The following is a 7,362-nucleotide window of genomic DNA, read 5'->3' as shown; positions in this document are numbered from 1 at the left end:
GAGGTTGTTCTCTTAAGGGTTGAATTCAGGTCTTGAACAATTGGCGCCACACTCATCAAAAGGTTTGAGAGGATTTTTTTGATTTGATAGTTGGACTACAAATTATTGTTCATTAGAGGATCAGTGGGACTTAAGGAACAACAGGTAATTACAGTGGTAAAACAGTATTTTGATCCAACTGTAATTACGAACAACCTGTGAAGGGTCGACTTACCAATCATGGTTATATCAAATGGACATAATATATCTACAGTGAGGAGAGTGCAGCTACAGGCTTTAGTGGAGTGATCTGGTAGTTAACGAATGTTGCTTAACTAGTTTAAAGAGTTTAACCGGTTAATCTCGAATCATTGGAGCTCATGACCTGTAGGTCCATAAAGTCTCCTGGCTAGCTCATATAGGAATAACCTTGGAATAATTTGAAGGAATAATTCGAATCATACGAATTAGATTAATCATATGAGATATGATTAAGTAATTGATATATGATATCAATTGAGAAATTTGGTCAAAATATTTAATAGGATTTAAATATGAAAATTCTAAATGCGGATTCATAATCGAAGGCATGGATTTAGTCAAACAGTCGGATTTAGGAAAAAGTCAAATAGTTGACTTTGACCCGAGAAAGTCAAATAGTTGACTAAGAAGATTAAAATAATACTTTTGACCAAGTTGGTGGAAAATTCCACTAACTTGTTGAGTGGAACATTTAAATAATCTCAAAAAATCCACTTTTTGATACTTAACCATGGCATGCGTGAGTGAAGTGTGTGTGGTAAGCTTTTGGTGAACTTAAACGTGCATTTTGACACTTAGCGATGCCATGGATGAGTGGAGTATGTGTTGTACGCTTTTGGTAAACTTAGACATGCAAGAGTTGCATGTAATTTTCCTATTTAAGAAGTCCTTTGTTGAAACATGAAAGCTCTTGGAACCTTTGGCCATTTGATGGTTTTGAAAAATCTTACATAACTCCTTTTAGCTGCATATTTCTCTTAATTTTTTCCTTCTCTAAAAAGAGTTCCACCAGTATATTCCATGCCTTGAGAATAGCTAGGAAGACCTCTTGGTTGTCCTCATTGGAGGTATTTGAATAAATTTGAAAAGCTTCAAAGATGTGTAATTTTCTCTACCTTTCTCTATGCATCATAATGTATGATCATGCATGTTTAATCCTAGATTTTAATATGCATCTAGATTGTTATTTCGATTCTTGCTCGCTTCCGCTTCGTATGTATGATATTGTCCATCATATATATATAATTAATTAATTAGTTGTTAATTACATTAATAATTAATTAATTAATAAGATTAATTTATTTTGTATATTATTATTATTAATTAATATTAATTAATATTAATATTAATATTATACACTCCACTACTTAATTGCAGGAGAGTGGGAGGGTAGCTAGTTATCACGTGGGAAGTTACCCCATGTCATCCCTGGTTTTCGTTTTTACATAATGATTCTGTAAAATAAAACAGATGAACTTCCCTACATAGCTGTTTTAGTAAAATAGCACTCTCTCCCTCAAAAATTCCTTTTTTATTCCAAGATTCGTTGCTGCCACAAGCAAATTCTCGTTCTTAGAGGATAGTCGAGAAGCTCGGTGGTGGTGTTAAACGAAATCCATTGCTGTGGTTTTTCGAAGAAAGGTTCTTCAAACATAAGTTCCCATCCCCTGTATTTTCCTTGAATGTGTGGTTTTTGTTCCTTAAAATTAAAGAACAAGATCGTCAATTCCACTATGGGATTAACGTCCCATCATCTACAAGGTCCCTGATGAAATTGAAGTACATAGACTCCATTTTCAGGTCCATGACGTTAAACGTTTTACCCTTATCAACATCTTCCATTGCTTCTTTATAGGTGTTATTGTAAGGACGTGATCGTCATTTAGTGTATAGGAAGGGCGAAGAAAAAAAAAGAAAGAGAAAATTGGATTTTTTTTAAGTTAAAAATTCGAAGGGTAGATTGGTCATTTGGCTTTTATTAGAAAAAGAAAAAAAATAAAAGAAAAGTTTGATAATTATTTTGTTGAGAAGACAAGTGTGTGAGATGTGTTTTGGAAAAAGAAAAAAAAGTTAGAAAGGAAAAAGAAAACAGAAAAGAAAAGAAGAGGGAGAGAGAGACGAAGGAGAAGAAGAAAACAAGAAAAGAACAGAAAAGAGAAGGGAGCAAGGAAAAAAGAAGAAAATGAAAACGAACAACAGAGGAGAGTTTAGTTCGTGGGTGAGATTTTGTTTCAAAGATAAGCGAAATTGGTAAGTCAAAATGTTTGAGATTATGGAATTTGTGAAACAAGAACTATGAGTTTTTCTCAAATATCTTATACGTTCAAAAGTTTTAATAATCAATGTTTTACTTCTAAGTTCTATGGTAGAATTCTGAATGGGGTGGTGAATTTGGATATTGATTTATGATATTGTGATTAAAGTTTGGAATTAATTTATGTTGGAACTAAGTGAAATAATTTGGTATTAAATCAATATTTCAGGTTGGGCAGAAATTGGAGCAAAGGACGATTGAGTTTAAAGGATTTATGAGTAGTTACTTTATTAAACTTTTTGGATATTATTATTGGAATTTGTGAGTGGTTATTTTATTAAGGGTTTTTGGATATCTATTGATGTAAAATTTCTGAGAAATTATATATATTACGTATGATTTAGCATTTCTGCTGAGAATGAAAGAAAATATGTTTGTTCGAGAAATTAGAAATGTTTCTTAGAATTTAGAAATGCTTTATGCTTTCAAAGAAATATTTGAGAACGTTATGAAATGTTATTTAGAAATAGATTTCAGAAAATGATATTAGAATTTCATGAAACGTTATTAGAAAGAAAGATTTTAGAAATGATTTGTGAACGAAAGAAAGGTTGTTAGAAAGAAGAGAGAAGACTTTTAGAATAGTTTATGAGAATAGTTTTCAAACCACCATGATTTTGTATCCAAGTGATTACCCATATGCTATATGAATGTGTTTCTATAGTATACTCAGAAATAGAATGTCTTTGGGACCATTTGTGATATGAACCAAGGAGCTACCGTTGTTATGCCTCATGGACCCATTACAAGATCGAGAGCTAGGAAACTTCAACAAGCTTTGCTACTTCATGTCCAAGAGTTCTTGAACTCGACAAGAGAAATAAAGGAAGATGTGAAAGAAGTTAGAACTATGCACTTCAATTTGGTGCAAATTATGCATTTTTAAGTGTTTTTATGGCAAGTTAAAGTCCACTTGGTCAAGGTCAAAGTCAACTCCATCAAGACAAGTCAAAGTCAACTCATTCAATTCAAAAACCAAGTCAAACACTCACATCCCTCATTATGGACGGGATTGCAATTATTTTGGTTGGCTTTCTATGTTCTTAACCTTTTCATTTGCTTGTCTTTTCATTTCTCGTAAGTTATGTCTTTTCATTTACAAGTCTTTTCATTTATTGTAAGTTACAAGTCTTTTCATTTGCTTAAGACTTTTCATATGGCTTGCTAGGATGGCTATATATAGCCTTGAGATGTCTTGTTGTAACACAATTTGAAGTGGAATGAAAAGTGAGTTTTCTCATTAGCTTGGTTGAGAGATTTATCTCCCATTTCTTGTGCAATTTCTTGTGTCTTTAGAATTTGCATGTTAGGATCATTCAAGCGGTGTTGATCATACCTCTTGTGGAGTGATTCGAATCACGAGTTTAGAAACAAGTTTTCTCTACTCTTGATATTGATCATCAAGGTAATCCGTTCTAAAACTTTTCCTTGGGTTGATTCCATACTTGTTTTCGAGATTTTTGGGATTGAGTTCTATGGGTCTTGTTCGTTAGCAAGGTTCTTAGATCCAACTCTCAAGGGTTTCTTAACAATTTGACTTCATGTGTTTAGAGCAGGTTGAGAAGTTGGCGTAATTAGGTCGCAGGGGACGCAGGGGAATGCCGGGACGATTAAGGCCAAATCCGAATTCCGAATCCTGGTCCAAATCCTGGACTTGGGAGCGTTGTTGTAACGCCCCTGAATTTCTACAGTACACTCGGTGTAACTTTACCCAACTACATGCATCGACCCTCCCCTGTACACACAATGGAAGCCAACATGGTAAAAAAAAAGTCCAAAAGTTCTCCAATAATCAAAGAAGTCAACTAGCCTTCTGTGGGCTAACCAAAACATAAAATCCTGTTAATTCCATAACCAACACTCATAAATTTCTAAATATCAAAAGAAAAGCATCGACTCAAAAACAATAAAAATATCCAGGCACATCGGACCACGCCACCAAGGCCACACCTAAACATCACTCTACTAGAATGTCTGAAACAAAAAGAAAACTTTCACTATCCTGACAGTAGAAGGTGAAATAACAAATAACAAAAAAAAAAAAAACAACAACGCAACCTAATGTTCCTTCCTCAGTCGGGTCCTCTCCACGTCACCACCATGGTCATAACACAGATCTTTACCTGAAAACAATAATTGCAGGGGGGAGGGAGTGAGTATATAAAATACTCTGTAAGTAACCCTCACTAACTACACAGCACCACCATACTATCACATGATATACAAAAAACGACATAATGACTGGAATTTCAAGAAATCAACAAATGATAAAGGTTGGCAACATACAACGAGCGTTAAACAATCACAACCCACATCTCTTAGACCGTAGGTGTCTGGCCATCCTCAAACACCCTATAAACTTTGTCACCACATTTCACTTAGTATCGAACCCTTGACCTTTGTACCCAAGGTCCGAATACTCATTTACATAACTTGGCGTTCGACCCTTGACCTTTGTACCCAAGGCTTCGACGCTCATCTTCACGTATCGATCTCCGACCTTTGTACCCGAAGCCTCAAAAACCCATTTTAACCAAGTTGGCGTGTCGACTCCCGACCTTTGTACCCGGAACCCGACACCCAACTAGCAGTGCTAATCCAATGATTTCTTTCTTCATGCCGACCCCCGACCTTTGTACCGGGGGCCTCGACACTCGTCCGTACTGAGACTGGCATATCGACCCCCAACCTTTGCACCTGGAGCCTCGACACCCAATAGTACCATATCAGTTTCTAACCTTTGCACCCGGCCCTGTCACTCGTGGTGTTTTCTTTCATAACATCCCACCCCACCCCTCGTCTTCAACCAAGATTTCCAGTACTAGCCTCCAAATTGCACCTTTTTACAATGTCCTAGCACAACCCATTGTCCTGCATGATTTTTAACGCATAAAGTTCTTATACACAACATTTAACAACTAGCAGCATGCTCACATAATAGGGAAAACGCACACGTAATGGCTCTTGTAAGATAAATAGTAACAATCGCAGACATTTTCAACATGCTTTACACAAGTGATAAAGATAGATACAACTTGCACAGCTTTTAAACAGAACCTTTCAACAGGTAATTATAATACACATCTGACAAAATAAAAATAAACAATTTCATCGAATCTACTCCACCAACATAACGCTGGCACGAATGGCCAATTTCAGAGTATTCATTCAATGATTCCTAACTAACACATCAAGTAATCATATTGATATAAAATATGCATTTTGATAACCCAATAACCGAAAGACATTTTCAACAGTTCATAAACGCTCACACCCGCCCCTATTACTACTTACACACTACCACCCTCTTAGTCCTTGAGTATTTTCAACACCTATATCATAAAACAAGAAGGATAGCAAGTTATTTCCGATTTTTAGCCATGGGAAAACATTCCAAGGGGGTTTCAAAAGTCCGTTACCACGAGATTGACTTCGTTTAGGTGTAAATGACTTACATCTGTTTCGGATAGGCGTGGGTAGCGTAAATCGGGCCTTGAACGGAAGTGTGTAGTCGTCGAACGCCGAGAACCCAAGCTGTTTGCGTTTTTACAGCAGGGAAAATCGCCCCAAAAACCACCCCCGAGGCTGCTGGCCGCTACCCAAGGAGCATAGGCCACCAATACTATGTGCTAAGAGTCGTGGGTCACCGCTAATCAACCCGTACCTTGCTAACAGCCACCGAAAATGCCCCAAAATCTCCAGCCGCCGCGAACGCCGAACAAACCCGCCGCTGGTACATCCTCGTCGCCGATCTACTGCTCTCCGGAGTGGGCCGTCGGGAACGGAGGCACGGCACTGTTGCTTGTCAGTGTGGGTCGTTAGACAACAGGGTCGAGGCGCCGGTGGAACTCGTCACCAACCGAGAGAAGAAGAAAACGTGGGGGGAGGGAAGGGTTTTGCGTGAAGGAGGAGGGAAAAGAAAAAATTGGGTTTTGGCCTTTCCCCCTCTTTTTCTTTTGTTTCCCTTTTGTTTGGACTTAAAGAAAAAGGCCCAAATTCTAAATTCTAACACATGGCCCAAAGGTTTAAAGAACTAGAATCTCTCATATGTTTTAATTGTAAATCGTTATGACTACTCAATGATCCAAAATAAAATATAGTAAGAATAAAACAAAATAAAATAAGTTATGCCGATATAAATTTAATTAATTTCGGGTAGAACCTCGAGAGTCCAGATTAAATCTAACCTGAGTAACGCGGGGCGTTACAGTTGTCTTTTCAGTTTGCCTAGAAAAGAAAATTGTTCTTACAAGTTTGATCTTGAGAAAGTTTACTGAGTTTTTAATTGATCAAGTTTTATGAAATTTAAATGAGAATGTTTGTTACTTCAGTTTTATGAAGTTTGTTTTGAGAATTGAATTTCAGTTGTTTATGAAAGAAAGTTGACGAAGTTATTTTCTTATTAACTTACCACTCACTGAGCTTCCCAGCTCACTGTTTATGTTTTGTCCCCCCCCCCCCATGCTGTACTTGAGTATCTGAGTTTCTGAGTTTCAAGAAGAATTTAGTTCAGCTTCTGCCACCCAGAGTAGTTGAGGATTTGCATATCACTTTGTACGTACATGTAGTTGTTGTAAAATTGTTAGCACCCTTTTGATAAAGCAGAATGTATAGAATGAATGTAAGAATGGTTGTTCTGTTAAGATTATTATATTTTTTTTATCGTGCATCCATTCAGGGTTTGTTAGTCAAAGTTCAGGTCAAAGATAAGAAGTTGACCATTGACTGCATAGTTAGTCGGGGTCTATGGTTGGGGCAACTCGTCATAGGACTAGTAGGTGTTTTGGGACGGGTCGTGTCAGTTTGGTATCAGAGGATAAAGATCCTGAATTAGATGAGAAGTTTATGCATTACAGTTGTTCAAAGAACGTGTGATATGCATTGCATCACATAGAATGTCATGTATCTAGGTGACAAAATATGTTTGTTTTAAGAATTTGAAACTCAGGGTACTAATGGGAGGCAAAAGATAAAGAAAGAGAAAGAATTAATTGATACAAGATGAGGTTGAGATAGATGTGGAATAA

General features: G+C 36.8%; 1 long non-coding RNA gene across 2 annotated transcripts; it reads right to left on the bottom strand.

Moving 5' to 3' along the window:
* Positions 1 to 4,097: 4,097 nt before the first annotated feature.
* On the bottom strand, positions 4,098 to 6,295 carry LOC148208599 (uncharacterized). 2 transcript variants are annotated; one of them, XR_015787153.1, is made up of 3 exons: positions 5,791 to 6,271; positions 4,622 to 5,206; positions 4,098 to 4,458 (listed from the first exon to the last, which is right to left on the bottom strand). It is a non-coding gene; the product is annotated as an uncharacterized LOC148208599 (long non-coding RNA). The 2 variants fall into 2 exon arrangements; XR_015787152.1 differs by having other exon boundaries at positions 4,098 to 5,206; positions 5,791 to 6,295.
* Positions 6,296 to 7,362: the final 1,067 nt, after the last annotated feature.

The sequence above is a fragment of the Momordica charantia genome (assembly GCF_013281855.1).
Source record: "Momordica charantia cultivar OHB3-1 chromosome 10 unlocalized genomic scaffold, Mcharantia_2.0 BLBB01000010.1, whole genome shotgun sequence".
Classification (NCBI taxonomy): domain Eukaryota; kingdom Viridiplantae; phylum Streptophyta; class Magnoliopsida; order Cucurbitales; family Cucurbitaceae; genus Momordica; species Momordica charantia.
Note: the sequence above shows the minus strand (reverse complement) of the source record. Positions and strands in the feature narration are given on the sequence as shown.